Raw genomic sequence first — 21,593 nt, 5'->3', positions numbered from 1 at the left:
ATTTATGCTTCCCTGAGAGGGAAGGGGACTGCTAGTCCAGTTCAGCTTATTCCAACCCAATTCTCTGAGAGACTGTTTTTTAGGAAGCCTCTTTGGATAGATATAGCTGGAGGTGAACAAATCTCAAGGTTCAAATCTGCAAGGGAAACTTGGAAGCCTCTGTCAAAGCCAGAGGTAAATAGGATGCGTATTTTGAGGCTGAAAGTGCCATCTGAGTGTGACTTTACAAAGCACGTGAGGACCATGGCATCCCAAGCATCTCTGGCATACCTTTGAGAACAGACTTGTGTAAGGCAGAGTTTCTGCAGAAGGTGGATGGGCTACAGGGGCTGCTCCTGTGCCTACAGCTTTGTCAGAAGCCCCTTTTTCATCATGTACAGAGCACTCCACAACCTTTGCCTATTCATTCGTTTCTATGTAACAATCTTCACATTCATATCTACATATAACCAGTTCCAGATGAATAGCAGTAGCTTTCAGCATTAGGTATGTCTGAAATGAATTTATCGTTGTGCTCTTTGGACTGTCAGTAGCCTTGGACAATCTGCTGTCATCAGACTGACTTGGGTTCTTAGTTTTTCTCTTGTGGCACAGCCAATTCCATTTCAGTGTATGGGAATTAAAGAGAATATGCTCTAATAATATTTTATTTACACAGCACATCTCATCCCAGAGGACTTTATAAATCATGTATATTCAACACCTCTGACCTTTCACAGTCCCTTCAGAGCTGGAGAACAAGCATTTTACAAAAGCAATAAAACCATAGGAATTTTTTCTCTGTGATACTGGGGAGAACTCATTAATTACAGAATGAATTTTAATGTTCCCTAAGCTACAGCTTCAGTTTGTAAAACCTTTATTGAAAATTTCTTTGAGATAAGATGCATGATCCTACATTTTATGTACACCATGAACAAAGAGCTAATCCATCCTTTTAAAACTGGACCCCTGGAAATATTTCACTCTTGCATCTAAATGGACATAGAAGTGTCACTACCTCTATACCTTGGCTCTCATTTTATCAGTAAATTGTCACCTCTTCCTGAAGGATCTGCCCAAAATGCTATCGTCTGCATCCCCCCCACCCCCGGCTGCTACACATCTTCCATCACAGTGTGAGAAATACAGCAAAATGGATGCATGAGAGGAATTTGAGGAATTTAATTCCTTTTGAGGAATCCAATATAACTGATCCTCTGAGGTATCAAGCTGAAGGAATTCAGCATGTCCATGCATTTGGTCAGCATACACAGAGGAGGGATGAGCAAAGCCAAAGGAACAAGGCGGAGGAGGAGGATGGCAATGAATTAATCTTCCTGGCATTCAGTACCTCTTCCTGTAAACACTAGGAGGATGACCCAAAGCCTGGGTATCAATGTCTGTCCCTGCAGCACTGGGTCAGTGAGGGAGAATGTGGGGCCTTTTGTCTTCCCAGGGCATCCTTGTTGTGGTGCACAGAACCTCAGCTTGCATGCAGCACTACCTCCACCCAGTGGGGTCAGATTCCCTCTACCTTAAAAAAAAAACTCCTGAGGAGCTGCTTTCCTGAATTTTAAAGAGGAAAATAGACAGGCAGCCTGTTCTATATGTTCTTTGCCAGGCCATTTTGTGGGTTGATTTGGGCATTATTTAGTCTGTTGTTTTAAACAGAAGGACAACAACATTTCTATTTTAGTTGACAATTCAGCAAATGGATTACAAAACCACAGTTAACTGTGACTGTCATGGATGGTAACTCAGTTAATAATAGATTAAAAGAATCTTTAAGTTTTCAGTGTATTGTTTTGCCATTTGTCTCTCTTTGTAGCTTGTCTGGATTTAATATAGTTTATTCCGTTTAGGAGCATTACTGAGACAAACCCCATTAAAGCAGGCATTATAGTCCTTGTTTTGATTAGCACTCAAGGCCACTGATAATGATGCTAAAAAAAAAAAATCTCGTATTTCTCTCATGGTCATTAGCACTGTGATCATTGCCAACCTTCATAGAACAGTGTAAGTTGTTTTTTTTCCTAAATCTCAGAGCCAATTGTGAATGTCTGTAATATAGTCTGTGACATTTGAACTGTAACATTTATCTCAAAAATAACAGCTCTTGCTCTTTCAGTGCTCATACTTGCAAGAAATTGGATCTTTATGTTAGACAGTCAAAAACTGTCATTAACTAGCTAATATTTTCTGAAGCTATTTTATTGGGGTCTTTTGGTTTTTTTAGTTTCTTGTTGTGATGATGAGGCTTTCTAGACATTCAGGTAACATACATGTTCTTCTCAAACAACACCCTGACCAGAGAAAGGCATTTGCATCACTCCTAACAATACCAGACCATTTCAGCCCTGGACTAATATGGGCAATTAAAATAATTTCCACACATCATGCTTAAACCAGTGACGTGTAATTCTAGGACAAAGCCTCTCAGCACCTCTTTCCAATATTCATCTGCACTCAGAGCATAAGCAGCTGCTATTCATGCTAATGCCTTTTGAGGGTGAATGGCTGTTTTAAGGCATGTTATTAACTCTGTGCAGATCAATGCATTTTCCATCTTAGAGTACTGAGTTGACTTCACATGCTGTTCCTTTTGCAGGTTTTAGTTCTGTTAACCAAAAAGGAAAGTGAGAAAAAGTATGCATTTGATGAGTTTGGGTTGACATCTTGAAGGATGGGCATGTCCACCTGTAATTACATGCTCAGGCTGTGGGGACCACACCTCTCACCTTACAGGCTTGTGAAGTTGCAGGTCTTTAAGGGCAAAAGGGCAGCCAAGGACAATTAACATTTCTAATAACACAGCTGACTTTTTTACTTTCTTGCTGTTTTTACCTACTGTAGGTGTACACTGGAGTACCTGGAAGGAGGCACTCACACTAGTGTTTGTCTTTTATTCTTACAGACCCAAGTCACCCTCTGTTCCTACTGACTTGCCAGGTCCAGGTGTGGGAGCCTAGCAGATTCCTGAGGTCCTTTGAGCTGCTCATGGAATCCTCAGAGCAAGCTGAATGCTTTTTTGCATGAACATTATTCTTTACTGAGATAAAAATTCTTGCTTTCCACCCCCCCCTTCTCTTCCTCCTGAAAAGGAAAAACTGAGTGCACACCACACAAAATTGGTATAGCACACACAGAGCTTTAGCACAGATTTGCTTTGGCTTAAGGCTGTTTCATTACTGTGGAGGGTGTGTTTCTTGCTGTGGCCATGATCCCCCAGCCCCTGCTCCAGCATTTAGGGACTCATGTGGGATGAGTGGGTGGGAGTGCCAAATGTATAAAATACTATTTTTTGTTGAATTGTTTAATGATTCTCTAAACCTTCTGAGCACAGAAGCCTTTTTTATCATATGCAGCCTGAGCCACAATCTATCTCACTCTTCTGGTCTGAGCATTTTTGAATGAATTTTGCTCACTAAGGCATCCAGTTCTGTTCTATTCCTACTATTTGTTTTGTCTAGCCTTGCTCAGAGTAGATAATTAATGCAGTAGTTAAAATACCATCATCTTAATGCACTTTACCATGGATGAAAACTGCTTGTCTCAGAAGCTGTTATACATGAACCATGCAGGAGAATTAGCTTCAGAGTGGAATAATTCTGGATTTATTATTCAACCAGTCACCACACTAACCTGTTTTTTTCCTGTTATTATTCTTACCTAAATAGTTGCTGCAGTTGAAAGGCATCTCCCAATTTCTAAAACAGGAGAGAACCAGATATCTGGAAGATCTTTAAAAAATCAATTAAAAAATGTAAATCCTCACTTGTGAATTCCTGATAAATGCAGAATAAATTCCCATAGTTCATAATTTCTCATTATTTATTTAATTTATACACATTATTACTGTGAATGAGGCTTTACAAAACCACAGGGACACAATCTTTGCCCTAAAGAGATTGTAGCTGAAATTAGACACAATACCAATTATTTCAATAGACAAAGCAGGATTACTCCAAATAAAAATGGTTCTTGTTGCATATCTTGTGTATGTTGTAAGCTTGTAATAATACAGTTATTTGGAAAAGACCTGTTTGTGCCCCTGATGTGGTGATTCGTAACAAAGCTCTAGAATAAAGCCATCATTAGTGCTTGCTGGTTTAAACCAAAAAAACTGAGATACTAATGACTAATCATTGCTTTCCTACAGGAAACTTAATTAAAGAGCTGGATTGAATGGAGGATGTTTCAGTATTCATTTCTAGCTGCTGTGGCCTCCAATGTCCATTTTTAGACCCATCTTGAAGATATTGTTTTCCTGGTGCATTTTATTGCATGGTGAAGGTAGAGCCTCTTGGAGGCTCTAACAGGACACCACACTTTCTTCAGCCTAATTTGGGCACACACTGAATAACAAGATTTCTCTGAATTTTAAATAAAGAAGTGTCTTACTCCATACCTATAGAGCTCTTTTCCTTCTATTTAGTTACAAGTACCAGTGTAATACTTTATTTCCAGGAATAAGCCATAATGGTGCAGTATCATTGTTTAAATGTTCCTTGGCAGAAGAGACTACCATCCTCATTTAAATACTGCATGTACTTGGATCAAATCCTCAGGCTTTAGTTTGATATCCGAATACCTAGACCTTTTGAAGGGACTTTAGCTAACGAACTGAGGTCTGTCCCTATTTCCAGAGCTCTGCTAGTATAGAGCTCATCTCATCCCCTCTCTGGATGAGGAAAACTGTCAGTGGTGGGAGCAGTGCGGGCTGGGTGTAGGGAATGGGGCTGGAACCTCCCCACCTTGTCATTCCCTGCAGCAGGTGAAGGTTGTGGTTTATTCCCAGCAATTCACTCAGATAAAAAGAGGATTAGGGTACCTGCTTGCCCACCCCACAGGCTTCTGGTGTGGCTAATTAGTCAATATTTGCACAGCTCCGAGAAAACGCTTTAAAGTGCCAATTATGAATTATAATTATCTTCTGAAGATGATTGGGAGTCCGTGTTTGCATGTTGATTCAGGCCACAGGAGTGATTCTTTCAAATATCAGCTCCTATTTAAATGCCTTGCTGATTCCTTATCTCATGTTGCATGCTGTTTTTTTAAGGATGATGAGAAACATTAGTTTACCCTCAGGAAAGACCAGGTCTGACTGTTTTTAATAATGAGTTATGTACTTAGTCACAGTAGGTAAATTTACAAACCAAGCAGGACACACTCGGAGATCGATTCTGCCTGTTCGGCAGATGGTTTTACACAAAACGTTTGGCAGGACAAGCCGCTGAGACTTTAAAACAAATACTGCTAAGTAACATTGCCATAAGCCTCTTAATATGGTGGCAATGCTGATTACACTCTGCAGAGCTCCTACTTATTATATCTCATCTATTTACTGACATGTAATAGATTTACTCTGGGAAGAGACTCAATCTTGGCAGATATACTTTGAAGGCTGATGTTTTCAGTTGCAACTTACTTCCAGAAAATAGTAACTAGTCCTCAGCACTAACTGCAGGACACTTAGCTATTTTATTAGTAGCAGCACACCAGTATTAAAGACAGAGCAAGATTATCCTACAAAAGAAGTCCATGACTGGACTTGAAATTTTTGAGATTCCTGGAAACTTTCTGTTGCAGCAGAAATATTTTTTTTCTTAACATCTCAGCATTTTCTCATAGCTTAGAAAAGTTGCTGGTCTGTTTAACTGGATAGGAAGAGGCTTAATTATATATTCTACTTTATATGAGCTAAGTGGAGAAGTGTTGCCTGTAATTTAGTTTTAATATTTGAGTCTGTATATCTGTATGTTAATGTTGCATTAAATAAAGGAAATCTACAATTGTACGTAATTCTACAGAGAGAACAAAATTCTGCCTCCAGTTACTATACAAGAGCAATTGGGAACAAAATTGGGCCAGAAGTTCCCTGCCTTCCGTCTCTTTGCAGTAACATAAAATTTAATGAGGAAAAATTACAGGAAAAAAAGAGCACTTTGTTTAAAAATGTTCATAAAGGGAAAAGAACTTTTTTTTTTTTTTTTGCCTGAATAGAGGTTTTTGATAGTTGTTTGCTAATTTATGCTTACACATGTGTTCAGTAGCTGCATAGGGACATTAAACACAATGTTGATATGAGCCCACACATTGATGCTCCAGCAGAGGGGTCTTAAATATTCATATGATGACTAGATTTGTGTTGTTTTATTTGCTTCTTTTCTTTTCACCCAAAGTCCTAAGCACCATCAGTTAATGAAACATCACAGGCTCTGTGATAGTGAACATTTGTGAAAGTCTGGACATTAATTTTGTGTCCTGCCAACTGGAAGGAGTGTGATGCTCTGGCATTGTTTTACTTGGAGAAAAGTGGGGGTTTTGATATTAGACTAAAACATTTCATCCCTGAATAAATCCTTTTGGGCTTTCTGAGAAGGATTTAGTGCTAAGAGCATTCAGCTTTGTGTAGGAAATTATTTTAGAGGAAGATGTTTGTGCCTGTGTAATAGTGAAGCATGATGTTACTGGTTGGAGATTCAAGTGCAAATGAAAACTCCTAAATTGAGGCAAGCATCTTCAAGGCACCTTCAGGCCCCATTATAGTCAGTGGCAGTCAGAGCCCCTTCAGCTACTTATGCAGAAGCAGCTGGTGCCATTTGAGATGCCCTGGTACCTTTTCTGTAGTTTCTTAATAGCTATTTGAGGAGCATGAGAGTTGGTCCTGTGCCATGTCTGCTAACCTCACCCAGGTGCAAGTTTTATCTGCCTAAAGAGAGGGCATTGAATGGTGTTTGAAATGCCATAAACTGTGCCCTTTGGCATCCATCTGCCCCTCCAGAAGGGGCACAAATCTCCTGCAGGTCATGCATCAAGTTGTTCATCTCCGTGGACATATCTGCATAATACCAGACATCCTGGATGCCTTTAGGCAGCTCAGGTGGTTCCAGCTGCCAGTGTTCAGGTAACTAAATGGCATTCCCCTGGGTTGGTTATCTGCATCTTGTGGGGCTCCATTGCCTGGTACCCCTGGAAACACAGGAGGCTGAGACACGTCACTCCCACAGACATGCCCTGGGCATCTCACCACCTCGCAACGGGGAGGTCACTCCCACACACCCTGTCACTAGTGTGACATCTCACTGAGCCTGCAGAGCTGCCTGGGGCTTTGTTGGGAGAAAATAAAAAAAGCTATGGAAGGGCTGAGGAAGGAAGGAGAGGAAACTGTAGTTCTGTACGTGTTCCTGCTGTGCTGTGCTCTGTAACTCAGCTGGTGAGACACACTGTGGGTTTGATCTGTGGTCTCCCTGTCATCCTGCCTTATCTGCATAGCCACAAATGGCCCCTGGCCAAACAAGCCGAGGCAGAAAGCTGCTCCAGAGGGACGTCAGTGGCCCTGAGGCTTGATCACTAGGCAGCACCAGCCCAGTGGAAAAAATTGTGTATCCTGAAATGGCTGAAATTACTGTCCTTCTGAGACAGCAGTAGAGACTCTATGGTAACTGGCTTGTTTTCTCCATCTCTTTTGGGCCTACATCATTTCCCAAGATCATTTTGCCTTTTCCTTTCCTTCGCTTCACCTGCATTTGCCAGCAGTGCTGTCTTTGCCTATTAGCAGTTGTGTACCAGCTGCTGTGCTTTTTCTTTTTTTGGCAGTTTCCGTGCAGATTGTGCTTGCTTTTTTTGCCCCAAACCTTTTTGGTGCATGTCAGCATTTTATCTGTTTGCATGCACTGGGGAATGATGGGAGCCATGATCTATTTGGGTCAGTGCATGCCTGTAACATCCAAAAGGAGGGATTTTCTAAGAATAAAGTCTCCAACGCCAATCTAGTTCTCATTCTTACCCACATAATATCTGTTAGTACCACCTGCTATTTTTATACTTGTGAAACTGGGGTAGGGTGATGAGTCTTTCTGTTGTTTTTTGCTTTCTTCCAGATGAACTAAGTCCCTGCAATTCTCCTGTTGGTTGAATAACTCATGGAAATACGTAGCAAAGCATGTAGTTTACCAACTGCCCCAAACTAACATCTGCAATTATATATTTCAAGTCAGCTGAAAATTCAAAAAATTCATTCATCTAAAAGATGACATGTTTGTTTTTCTGAAAGTAGCACATACATTTGATATTGAATCTAAGTAAATGCAGAGCTAGATGACCTTTGTTCTTCAGGCAGTTTGCATTCAGGTGTTCATTGCAGTCAAGAAAAATTTTCAACCAAAAGAAAAATGAATTTACTGTCACTGCCATCAAATCAAACTGTAAATGTTTCAGCATTCAATAACTAATGGTCACTCTCTTGACTTATGAATGGTTTCTTTGAAAACTGTTTCCTTATGCAGGATCTGATTGCTTTGCAATAATACTCTGCCCCAAAGTGATGAAAAGATCAAAAAAAAGCTTTTTTCGCCATATAGCATTAGGTTATCCTTTAAAATGAACCATGTTCAGGAGGTATTATAAGAGGCCTGAGCATGGCACATTTCCCAAAGAATAAAGCAGATGAAATCTAGTCTCATTGGTTCAGGAAAATGGAACCTGAACAGGGTATTATAACAGTGGTGTAATGGTAAATTTTAAAATATAAGTAGCTGTTGAAATTACTGGGTGGGATGTGGTATACTGTAGCTGTATATATACTTCAGCTGACTACTCATTGTTGTGCATGTTTGTCTCTGGTATAGTTCTTAGGCATTTAACACATTTTAGGTGAGCTCTTTATTGCCTAATTCTTACAGTTCCATTCTTTCTCTGAGAGAATATTTTCATATATTTCTCAGATCTGCTCTTTGTATTCCTGACCTGCCCTTTTTTCACCACTTGGGCATCCTGATAGGTCATAACCAGAGTAATCAATACATGTTGTTGTCATTACTGGCAGTTTAATAAAGCATTTCTGTGGGCGTTTGATTGGTACATTATTACAGAGAAATAATTCAAAGGGAGAAGTGATAAACCAAAAGGACTGCTGCAGTTGGGAAGTATTCAGTGAATAGTCAGGGTGCTATGTGCTGAAAGCACTGAGCCTCAAGGTGGATGCAGAGCTGATGGCAGCTCATGGACCTGTGACACTGGGACAACACTGGTGTGGCCTTTGGAAAGGAGGAGAAGGCAGTTGTGGAAGGAAGAACAAGGTTTGAGAGGCGGCAGGATAACAGAGGTGGAGGCTTCCTGGCCATGCAGGAGTGGAGGCAGGACCTGCTCTTGTGGTGAGTGTGCATTTGGATGTGGGCCCAGGCCTGCTGTGCTCACGTCTCCACAGCTGGAAGACTCCTCTCAGCTGCAATGGGAATGACTCGTGCTTACTGCTGATCAGTCAGACAAAGGTTTTGAGCTTGCTATCTGCTCTTCCCTCGTACATCACTGCTGAAAGACTGTTCCTAGCTGGTCTGTCTGGACTGTCTCTCCTGTCCCTGGAGAGCAGTTATCCTGTATCCTGACAGGCTTTCATCAAATCTCAGTCTTATTCTTCTCTTTAAAAACCTTAACAAGACTGTGTTGTGTGGGGAAGAAGTAATATTTGGGTCAGCACAGCAGAGAAACCTGGAAAAAGCTGGTTATTGATTGCATGAAGTGATGCAATGCCCTGCTTATCCTGCCTACCAGCCATTGCTTCTCTGTCATTGTGCTTTGGCAGCTTGTAACTCAAGGTAGTAGCAAAACTTTTTGCAGGAGGTATGATGGATTTATCTTTTTCTCTGCAGGGCTGCCCATATTGTAGAGCTTTCTGTGAAAATAATGCTAAAGATAACACAGGAAAGCATAGAGGCAGGGGAGGTCTCAATGTATTAGTGATGCTTACACTGCAGAAAAACTGATGCCAACAGGCAACAAGAACACCTGAGGAAGGGGGGGAAAGGGATCTCCTTTGGTCATTTGTTATTCAACAAATTTGAGTTTACAAGCTGTAGGCCAAATTCTGTCTTCTCATTCTTGCTTTAATGCGAGAGGAGGGTTTTTTACTAGGGATCATGATTTATTCATGTTAAGGAAATGCTTTTTTTATGCCAAGTTCAGACTACAAAGTGGTAGTTAGTAGATGACATTGAAACTGGAGATTTCCCTTGAAACAGTGTGAGAAAGTATTTATTTTCTGAAGTCCATTTCCCTTCACAGATAGTTTCCTACCATGTAATAGCCAGCAGCCAGGAAAGAGCTCAATACTGTGACAGGCTGGATATGTAAATGCAATATTCATACACAGCTTTATGGAGGGTTTCTTTTCCACGGTGCGTGAACCAAACATCTCAATTAAATGAAGAAGGGAAAGACCTGGTTTTCATTAGCTGTAAAGACTTTCAGAATACATTAGTTGCAGTTGATTAGATCTTATAATTGTATTTGCTGTGTGTCAGGATGAGGCAGTGAGGGGTTTGGGTGTGCTGAGGGGGGCAGTACCCAGCTCGTAGATCACTCCTGCAGGACTCATTATTAGTTTCTGCTGCCTCGGTCTGTTGGGATCAAGCCCAGGGTTTTATATTTCCCTCCCCAGAGCAGGAGAGAAGGGGAATAAAAATGTACCACGTGTCTCAACGTTGGTGTTGGGGAGCAGGAAAGAATTGGGTTTATTTGTTTCCCTGCTCCATGCTGCTGCAGGCGCTGAGCAGGACACTGCCTGTGGTTCAGTGGGGAGGTGAATCTGCAGGATATTCTGGACTGTCAAAAGCAAGTGATGTTTTCCTTTACTCCAGCTCTGCCTCCAATTGAAGGGACAGAATGATGTCATTATGCTGGTGTCGGGGAGAATTTGCAGTGAAATGTGCCACATCATGAGGCTTTGGAAAGGTTGGGTCTGTCAGGGCTGCTCCTGCTGCCCAAAGGCTTCGTTATCCACATTGTCTGGTCTGATGGGTCAGCCAAGGAGGTCAGCTCAGACAAGTGCATCTGAGGGCCTTCCCAGTGGGTCAGCACACGTTAACCTCCCCTGGTTTTGTCCATGATTTATAGATTCTCCTCTCCTAATTCTAGATGTCTGGAAGTTCACTGGTTTGTCAGAGGAGATGAGGAATGACCTTCACACCTAACTCTGAAGGTACCCCTCTCTCCACAGGAAGGAGCAAGTCTTTTCTGATCATGCAGAGCATACAGGCAGCCAGTTCAGATTATTTTTACAAGATTGATGTTAAGGTGGCACCTTCTCTCAAGGAACACATGGCTGTGTTTCCAACACAGAGAAAGCAAAGATCACAGAGAAGCAGCGCTGGGTGGGGACACCAGGTTCCTGGATAAGTTGCAAGAACTCTTCAAACCCACCAAATCTTTCTTTGTCTTGGACATTTTTTCATGAAAAGGAAATTATTTAGATAGAGATTCTCTCGTGTGCTGTCTTGGTCTTATCTTGACAAAAGTAAACTCTTCAGACAGGGACCATCTCCAGCAATGAAGAAGGCTCTGCGTACATGCACTAAATACTCAAGAAAAGCTGACATTTCTGATAAGATACAAATGCTAAGAAGTTAAAAAATATTTATTGAATCAATTAAAGTGAAATGAAATTTGGGCTTGAAATAGCTCTCCACCTATACAAAGCATATTGTAAGGTGAACAATATGTTCACCAGACTGTTTTCTTCAAATTGATCTGTCACCAAGTTCAGTCACTGCTACCTCTCTTGCAGTGGGGTATCACACATTTCAAGTCTCACTAATTCCTTTTGTTTCAAGATTATTTAATGTTAAATATAACAGACCCTTCTGATTTAATTTGTATTCTATCTCCAAGGACCATCACTAAGCTTCCCTGGAACACTTCTGTCTTCCACACATTTATATCCATAGATTTTATGATAGCATTGGCACCCAGTAATCTGGACTGTTTGGATTTAAAATTATTTGAGTAAGTTTTTTTAACAGATTTGGATGATCTTAATGTGCTTCATTTTTGGGGTACCTCTCACTCAAGGCACATTAAAAGACTGTAGTGTCCTGACAGCTGGATACTAGACCTTTTTTTTTTTTTAAATTTCTCATTTTAAGTTGAGTTATTCTCACTATAAGTAATAAAATTTTAGCAATCTGAAAGTTTAGTATTAGTAGAAGTCATTTAGTCTTCTCCTATGATGGGAACAGAGGTGAGATCTCACAGGTGGGACCCTGTAGATAGCCTGAGTAAACCAAGCTTGGTTTCAGATATGTAAACATACAGAAGTAGAATCTATTCTAAGTAGGAGTCTCTTTTAATTTTCTTTTTCTTTTTTTTTTTTTTTTTTTTTTTTTTTTCTTTTTTTTTTTTTTTTTTTTTTTTAAGAAAAAAAGGGAATATTTCATTGGGGACAATCAAAGCATTGTGTTTTGCTGCTGCATATTTTGCAGTCTTTTGTAATTTTATATGGTTGGGGTCCCTTGGAAATTGGAAGTAGCCTCTGGAAAAGTACCATCTATTTGCTGTGTTTCATGGGCCTGATTCAAACACCAGTTTGAGAACAAGAACAATTGCCATGGATTTTAGAGGTCTTTTAGGTCAGATGACTGAGGAAAACTCTGTATGTGCCTACTTCCCAGGCTAGGGGGAATTTCTCAGTTTCCATTATTATTACCTGAGTTTGCGAAAGGATTGCTCGAAATTTGCGCTGCAAAAACTGAAAGGGGATTTGGCATGGCAGAATTACATAAACAGCAAAGTGCAATTATAAGCAGGCCTTGTTTAATATGAAAGAGCATCTAGTTCCAGGAAAAGCAAAGCTATCAGTAGTTGTGTCAGAGCTGGAAAACACAAGGACAGCTTTCATTTCTATATGCTCTAAAGTATGCAGTAATCGTGGTCTAATTACCTCACTGCAGCCAGAAAGCAATATGGGATATTGTGGGGGTGTGGGAAAGAACATAATAATGCTACAATTAAGCTGTAATCTTTGGCATGGTCACTCAGCAGATAAAGCTTTTCTGCTGTCGCATTCGAGACAGTCATTATTTGGCTGCTAAAGCCTGGGGAAAATATGTGGTGCTGTTCCTAGGAGCTGTTGCACAGAGGCTTCATTATGGGATTCTTCTTCAGCAGCTGGCCAAACCCAGTCAGCACTCTCTGCATTTGAGAGCTGTGGCCTCAGCACTCTCCTTCTCCCTGTTTGTGCTTGGGGAGGTTTGTACTGCTGGTAGTGGAATGGGAGGAACCTTTTTAGCCGCTGTGAAATTAATTTGTGAGCTGTAAGTTTTGGTTACAGACCTCTTTGCTCAGGGCCTGATTTATAATGGAAGCTGCGTTTGGCAGAGATTTGTGAATGTACAGTTTATACACAGAAAGACCTTGTGAATGTGGGAAATAAATGTGATAGCTCTGTGACAGGTTAGGTGCATAATTATGCATTTGTATTAACCTCAGGATCCAGACTGTGTTTCACGGGGACATAATCATATTCACATGCAATTATGCTCACCTTCCTTTGAAAATCTAGTTTTACAGCCTGCTATGAAACCTTGCTAGTGACATCTCCTATTTTCTGAAATTCTCCACCATTTTAAGAAAACTATTCCACTATCTGGAAGTGAGGTCTTGAATTCACATGATTAATTGTTCATACAACTTTCCTGACTGTTTCCACTTTCCCAAATTTCTTTCTTTCTAAGGAGAGGCTGCCTGCACTACAAGCTTGTGTGGACTTACTAGAATTCTAGTAGGAATAGAAAGGAAAGAGTGGTAGGAGAAGTCAGGTCAACTTTGAATACATTAACCTTGAGGTGACATGGTCTGTCAAGGCATGAATGACTTGCTTGGAGTATGAATGCAGATTGTGGCATAGATCAGCCTTTACTGCTGCAAGAGGCTTTTTAATTTTTCTGCAGTGCCACAGATAAATGGGCTCAGAGAGCCTTGGTTTCTCTCTGGAAGATGTTAAGGCTTAGGAGGGCCTAAAAAGTGACCAGTGGTTTGGGACTGTTCAGTTTAGTCTTAGATCTGGTTTTGCATTATAGAGCACACGCATCCTTTGATAAACCAGGCATGATTTCTGAAGAAGTAGGTACAGGTACATTAGATCAGAACCTTATTATTCTACTGCTTCATAAAGCAAAAACATGAACTATTTTGAAGGCTTATGGCAGGCACAGTCTCTGCAAGGCTCGTCTGACAGCCTGCAAGAGCAGCTTGGTCCGTGTCAGTAATTCCTTCCAGCATCAGGCTTTCAGGCCCAGGCCTTAATTATGTGCACATCTGGTCTTCACTGCTTGGAATAAGATGTGTCTATCTTGAACTATTCTCATAAATGGGTGCTGCCAAGCCAAGCAGCTCAAAACACAACTGCACCAGAAGAGCTTTAACCTGTTGTAGGAAAGGATTTGTCCTGATTTAGTGCATAGGAACCCTAAAAGCAAAATGCACTAGGTACTGCACAAGACAGGCAATCTTGGTCTTAAGATTTGTGTAGTTCAGTGCTGGATCTACATTTAGACCACTGGAAGCCAAAAAAAGTCATTGCAGATGCAGAAACAGCAATTCAACCAATTACAAATACATTTTGCAACTGTTTTTTAAGTGCCTTTGAAGAAACTTCACAGTCTTGACTCCACTAACACTGTGGGGTTAGGTGACATTCTGCCAGGCAGCACCTCATTCCAAACAGCAATCCTGTTGCCTACTGTCTCCAGAAGCATTTAATTGCAATTGCTCTTATTCACTTAACATCAATGTAAAGTAAGGATCATGTTTGTATATTCAGGTTGTTCTATAGTATCGTCTGTTTTGACATCTTTATATTTATTTTATTAGGTTCTCATGCACACTTATTCCTATTTTGATATCTTAATGTAGTCTCTGTCACCTGTAGCAGAGGTGGTTGCCTCAGGCAGCAAAGAGAATTGGGAACTGAGAAAGAAAGAAAGAGGAGCTGGAGTGGATAGAAAGCTGGACATGTCCTGTGGAGAAGTACTGAGAGCAGATAAAGATCTCTAGTACAGAGTATTAAGGTTCCCGTGGACCACTGTTATCAGATGCCCAGTCTGAAACACAAACAGGTGGTTTTACCAAGTTGGAACAGCCTGAAGTATAATTTTGGCTGCAGTCAAAAGGCTATTTCCCAAAACCAATCCCATGCACCACTCAGGAGTTAGCTCTGGTCAGGGACCACTCCTGGAGGATAATACAACCCCATTCTGTGAAGAATAAGAAAGTATAAAATTGTGGGCTTGGGCTGTACAAGACAGTTATCTTCAACATGCATCATTTACTGCAAGGGACCCAAGTGTAATGTTCAAAGCACAACTCCCACCAGCTTCTGCAGAAAGGCCCCAAACCAGGACTTACAGTAGGAGATACCTATTAAAAGTTTGACCCAAGTATTTTGCCCACACAAGAACAAATGCAGCCCTGATGATGTCATAAAATATGTGTGTAATGCCTTATCAGGTTATGCTGTCAGGAATACACCAACTGCGGCAAGTTACAGAAAGGAGACACTCAGGAGCTTCTCTGCAGTTAAAGCCTGGTTAGGCCACATAGTGGAAAAGGTCAGAAACACATTTAATTTAAAATCAAGAGGTTTAAAGGAAGATTGTTTGGGTGAAGGATTTGATTTCATTGTAACACAGGTCAACATAGTGCTACATGTAAGGGTAGTTTCAGGAGCACAAATGGCATTTTCCTGCCAGCACCATGGTATTTGCATGCAGAGAACAGTCCTGACATGGAAATGGTTATGGATTGAGCAAAGTGCACCTGCCATATCCTCCCCCTTCTCTAAATGAGGTGTGTAGTTTGGTGTGAGCTGTTGTGGGTACAGGAGTTGTGGATTGCTTGCCTTCAGATGTTTTCTTTAGGGTGGCCTTGAGGGTGTCACATACAAGGGGTGTGCTCAATCTTTGGGCCCTTGGAGATAAAATCTGCCTGCTGGTGCCTGAGCTGGGTCTGAAGTTGTAGAGAAAATTTTCTGGAGTGGGAGTAATGTCAGTCCTCAGGTCTCCAGGTCTCCTGTAGGACACTATCTTCACAGAGAAAGTGTATTTTCAGGATTTGGAAGATGTCTTGGGTTGCAGTGCAAGGTGTAACCAAAAGTATGTATTCTATTACTGTCTGTTAGAACCTGGTATTTCTTTATCTCTTCCATGACCTATCCCTCATAACTCCAGAGAGGGGATATCTTCTGTCAATGGGGCAGCTGTTAAAACCAGGTGGGGCAGTGTTCTTATCTCTTCCATGACCCATCCTCCCTCAATGGGCCATTAAGGCTCATCAATGACTGATAAAATTACATCATCTCATAGTGAGATGCTCCACCCAGTGGGAGGAGCCAAGCATTCCTACCTGGATATAAACTGAAATTTGGAACACCAGAGGCAGCCTGTTTATACCGTATTCCCAGAGGAAGACTGGATCCATCTCACCACCACTGGGTCTTCAGAGAAAAACTACACCCTTATACAGCAAGGTTCAACTAAACCACATCTGTCACTCCAGGAGGACTGCAGCCATGATTTAATTGCCTGCTACCTACACCCTGACCAACAAGGTGTCAGGTTGTATTCTGGCTCTGTCAGTGGGGGTTTTTTGTATTATTGCATTTTAATTTTAATTTTCCTAGTAAAGACCTGTTATTCTTATTCCAGTATCTTTGCTTTAGAGCTCTCTAATTTCAAAATTATAATAATTCAGAGGGAGGGGGTTTACACTTTCCATTTCAAGGGAGGCTCCTGCTTTCCTTAGCAGTCTTTTCAAGCCAAGACAGAAGAATAGAAGATGAAAGGCTCTTATATTGAGAGGGAGCCGGAGGGTGGCAGGGAAAGAGAGCAGTAGGAGACTGAGCAGTTCACAAGGAAGTCCTGTAGCAAAGCTCAGGGGTGAGCAGATGAAGCACCTGGGCAGTGCCCCCGTTAGCCGAACACAGCCTGACAGCCCCGGACAGGGAGCCACAATCCCCATAGCCTCCATGAATCTCTCCTGTCCTGTCACATTTGGCTTCTCACATTCAAAGTCGCTCAGTTGTCAGAACAATTTAGTCTCTTGCCTGCACTCCATCTATAATTCATTAAGAAACCCAGAGAGGTGAAGCTGCTGACATTTCCCACTCTTTTCCCTCTGGAAGGCGTGGGCTGAGCATTGTTTGCAGTGGGACATGGATGAAACTGCTCTAAACCCAGAAGCCAAGGGCAAAGTGGTGGGAGAGGGACACACTGTCATCTCCTGCCAGGACACCAAGGCATGGCATCTGCCTATCACAAGCCCATCCTTTACATGTACCACCATAAACTCAGGCAGGACTTTGCTCAGAAAATCCTGGACCTGAAGTGCACTGGGTCTTCTGGATGCTAGTCTTCAAAGGTGTTTGGGTCTCACTCCAAACTTTTGTAGCAGCTTCCTCATCAGTTAAAATTTATACTTCGTGCTCCCCAGAGTTGCAGCCTATCTGTTTCACTCCAGATACAGGTTTTTTGGAAGCAAAATTGCATTCTCCTCATCATCATGCCAGGCTGAACTGCCTCAGCTCTGCTTTATCCCTGCAACAGCCACAAGCAAAAATAACACATTATTCGCCATAAAAGTGTGGGTTATGCAGCAAAATATCTGTCATTCTGAAACCACAAATATAATTGGGCACTTAAGTGCAATTTTGAGGAATGGCTACAGGCATCATTTATCATACGGATTTCAGTAATGGCAAATATTGATGTCTAAAAAGCAAGAAGTTCCCACAAGAAGAAGAAATTTTATCCAATAGAGTGTAAAGATTAGTTTTCTGAACTGATAGTGACTTTGAAATGTGAATGCAGACTATTGTTTCAATTTTGCCATAGATAAAATAACCACGTTTCTTACCCATGTGTTCCAGGCCTTTCCCTGTTACGCTCTTTTAGAGTTCAGCATCCCCAACTTGTGCAGAGAGTTCTGTGGAAAGGGTACATTGGAAGAAATCATCTTTAAAGGGTCATCACACAAGAAAATTGTTTTTAAAACCCTAAACAGTTCCATTGACCACTCTTCTGTCTCAGCAGTGTCTGTCTGCAAGGTTGAACTATTTGAGTCTAACAGACTTCCATGGGTGGAGGTAGGACTGTTTTGAGCCTGACAGATGAAGGGCCCCATGTGAACTCCATCTGCAGCAGCAGAGTTTGCACCAGGCTCTAAAGCACCCTTCTAAGAGCCACAAATCCCAGTCCCCAAATGGAGAGATTCACCAGAGGGCAGCACAATATCACTTTCTATTTTAAAAGCAGGAGGTAATAATTTCAGCTGTCAGAGAGCTCTTAGAAATTAGCTGCTTGTTGTTCCATCGTTATGATTTCAAATAAGTTTCTCTTTAAAGCTTGGACCATCTCCTAAATCCAAGGTATTTGGCATTGATGTTTTAATGTCCAGGAATTCACATACTGGAAGCAGAGGGAGTTCAGGGCAGTTGTTTCAATGTATGTCTTTGCCAGGTTTCTGTCCAGGGCTGGTTGGGGCAGCTGATGGGTGCTGGTCCAGCTTCAAGGATTCCAGAAATCCTCTTGTGTTAAAGGCACCAGCCTGGATGAATACTGTTTCAGCCTCATTTTTTGGGAGGCATTAAACAGAAGGAGTAAGCCTTCTGATGTCACTACATGATAAGGGTTCACAGAAGGTGAATCTAGAATCATAGAATGGACTGGGCTGGAAGATCTCTTAAAGGTCATTAAAGGTTATTAAAGGTCATCCAGTTCCAACTCGCCTGCCAAGACAGGGACAGGGCAGGGACAATTTTCACTAGACAAGGTTGTTTAGAGCTTCATCCAAGCTGGTGTTCAACACTTCCAGGATGGGACATACACAACTTCTCTGGCCAACCTGTTCCAGTGCCTCACCACCCTCACTGTAAAAAAAATTTCCTTCTGAGGTCTAATCTAAACCTACTCTCATTTTAAAGCCACTCCTCCTTGTTCTATCACTACATGCCCTTTAAACAAGTCCTTTGCCCATTTTCTTGCAGGTCCCCTTTGGGTACTGGAAGGCTGAGATGTTTTTGTGTTATAATTGTATTTATTTCTGGTTGTCATGTGTGCTGAGCAGATTCTAGGTCCTTTAGTACTTATGCTAAACTCCTGCTTTTCAGGGAGCTAAGAGGAATCACTAGTCACATTTTACCTGCTCTGCTTCCTTCATTCAGGGCTTCACCATTGTCAGTCTGTTCCTAGTTATTTCTCTGTTCTGCTTGCAGAGGTGTCTGCAGCAGTCACTTCCCCTGGTTCAAGTGCCACTGTGCTTTTCTGTCCTTTTCTGACCTCCTTCTTTCAGCATATAGTCAAAGCATTTCATGCTGTTTTCCTGTAAATTAACTACATCTGGCCTTGGTCATTCCCTTTGCCATTTTGACTTCTGCCTGGTGGGATGCCTCATGTGTAGCATCAGTCTTGTGCTTCACTCCTGACATCACATGTAGAGGTCTTCCTTGACTGACTGTTTCTGATCTCACTCCTTTTGAAGTTCAGTCTGAACTCCATCTGCTCCAGCTCATCCTAACACTTCGTAACTCTGTACTGAAGCCTTCAAAGACACAGTTTTTCCATGGGGCTGCTCCCCATGTATCCTTAGCTTTCCTTAGCTCAAATATTATCTTTATTTAAAGTCTTGGAACCTTAAGAATATATATTTAGAACAAACCCCCCTGCTTTTCTTACAGTAGTAGCTTAAGTTACATTACTTAAGTCTTCTAAGAATATAGTATCCTTCAGAGTAGATACAAAATTATGAACTTAGTAATCAGAAATAATATAAATATCTTTCAAGACAGGTCTGTGTCTGCTCTAAAGAAAATGTGTTCCTGTTTTAAGAAAAAGGTTTTAAATCCCTATTCTCTTTTTTATATCCTTCCTTTCTTTCTTTCTTTCTTTCTTTCTTTCTTTCTTTCTTTCTTTCTTTCTTTCTTTCTTTCTTTCTTTCTTTCTTTCTTTCTTTCTTTCTTTCTTTCTTTCTTTCTTTCTTTCTTTCTTTCTCCTTTCTTTCAATATTTTTAAAAAGTTTTTTTCATTTGCATTTTTTTTGTTTCTTGGGAAAATCAAGGAAGAAAAGATAACAAAAATGCTGAAAAAAGATTTTATCCAGTTTCCTTTGTTTTTACATTCCATTTTCATTTCATCATTTTTTCCCAAGGAAAAAATAAAATTAGGTGGTTTTGAAGGCAAAAGGATTGGACAAAAGAAACTAAAAGACTTTTTAAGAATTTTTTTTTAAGTTTTAGCAAGGCAGAAAATGTCTTTGAAAATTCACAAAAAAAAAAAAAAAAAAAAAAAAAGAGGAAAGTTTGAAAGGGAAATACTTTCTAGCCAACCATCTTAAAAGGGATTTGAAGCTAGTTAAGGCAGCCAGCACAGTGTGCTTTGTAATGTTTTCTAGATGAGGACAGTCCATCACCTTTACAGGAATCCATACCAATGCACAGTGCCCTTGCATCACTGAGGTCTTTGTGGGCATTACACCAAGTTTTCTCCTGACTAAATCTGACTCAGCTTCCCTTAGGGTCTCTCTATTTCACAGTCAGTGCTATTACTATGCCTCAGTGTAGAAATAACCCAACCTGGGTTTTAAAATAGGGATGAGGCAGGGCTGTGTCATCTGCTGTATACATAATTTTTAGAGTGATCTGCCACTGCTTTTAAATGTTAAATTTTTCAGGCTCTGCCAAGATAACCAGAGAGGCACAATGCTTGGCAGTGGTCATCGCTGAAGAGTGGTGGCTCTTGGGTGTCAGTGCTCAGGACTACCAGTAAGATGTATGGGCTTTGCCAAGGTGTACAGCACCTGTTCTTTCTGTGTATTCAGGGGTTTGGAAAGGTTACACAATGTCTGGCTTTCTTGTTTCTTGCCCAGACTAAAAATATTTAACTACACCTTGGAATTGGTCTTTACGGGATCAGCAACTTTTTCCATCTTTTGTTTGTTTCTTCTCATTTCAATTTATATCCATGCCATTATTATCTAAAGGGAAAAGGTTTTTTTAAAAAAGCTTTTATCCACTGTGGATAAATTAGTAAGGTTATTCTTGGAAGGTGTTCAGAAGTCTGATTCTGCATTGTTGAAATTAATGAATCCATTTTATGCAGGAACAGAAATGTTACTTGTAAGCTACCCAAGCTACCCAGTCACATAACTTAGTTGTTATGTGTAACTAAGTATCTTCTCTTCAAACCTTCAGATTTCCTTTGATCTGAATGGCCTTTCTCTGAAAATGAATCTTCTTTTCTCATAAGATTTTAATAACAAAATGGTAGTATGTTTTCATATATAAGTATGATATTAATACCTAATTGAATTTGTTTTTACTAAGGATGCTTTTGCTGCAAAGAAATAAATATATGTACATACATATTTCCTATTAAAAATTCTATGAAAATATATGCATTAAAGTAAGTCATTAGTGGCTTTAGACATTGTCAATCTTATATTTTGTGCTACTTTTTTCATTCCCAAAATATATCTGCTCGTTTCTTAGCCATTGTATTCTATTTTAGTTTTTATCAGTCAAGTCAGCCTGAAAGCCTGTAAATAGGCTTTGCATAACCTTTTCTCAAATTCTGGAGGAATTGATACCTTCAGCAGTGAAGAATAAATAACTTGTTTTGAATTTTGCCGTGTCAACAATGTATTGCATTAAATATATGTACAGAATTTTAGAATATATTGTGTACCAAAAGTTATATGTCACAAACAGGGTTTACCCAGGAATCTTCCCCATGGGCTGCTGTGCTGAAGCAAAAGTTGTGTTTATTCAAGCTCTTAAAGAAACACCC

At 40.7% G+C, this 21,593-nt stretch overlaps 1 protein-coding gene across 2 annotated transcripts in view; it reads left to right on the top strand.

Moving 5' to 3' along the window:
* Window positions 1-21,593, top strand: part of PAG1 (phosphoprotein membrane anchor with glycosphingolipid microdomains 1) — a 102,553-nt gene that overhangs the window by 65,027 nt on the left and 15,933 nt on the right. The window lies entirely within an intron of this gene.

This window comes from Sylvia atricapilla, chromosome 1 (genome assembly GCF_009819655.1).
Source record: "Sylvia atricapilla isolate bSylAtr1 chromosome 1, bSylAtr1.pri, whole genome shotgun sequence".
Lineage (NCBI taxonomy): Eukaryota > Metazoa > Chordata > Aves > Passeriformes > Sylviidae > Sylvia > Sylvia atricapilla.
This window is presented reverse-complemented; position numbering and strand designations above follow the sequence as displayed.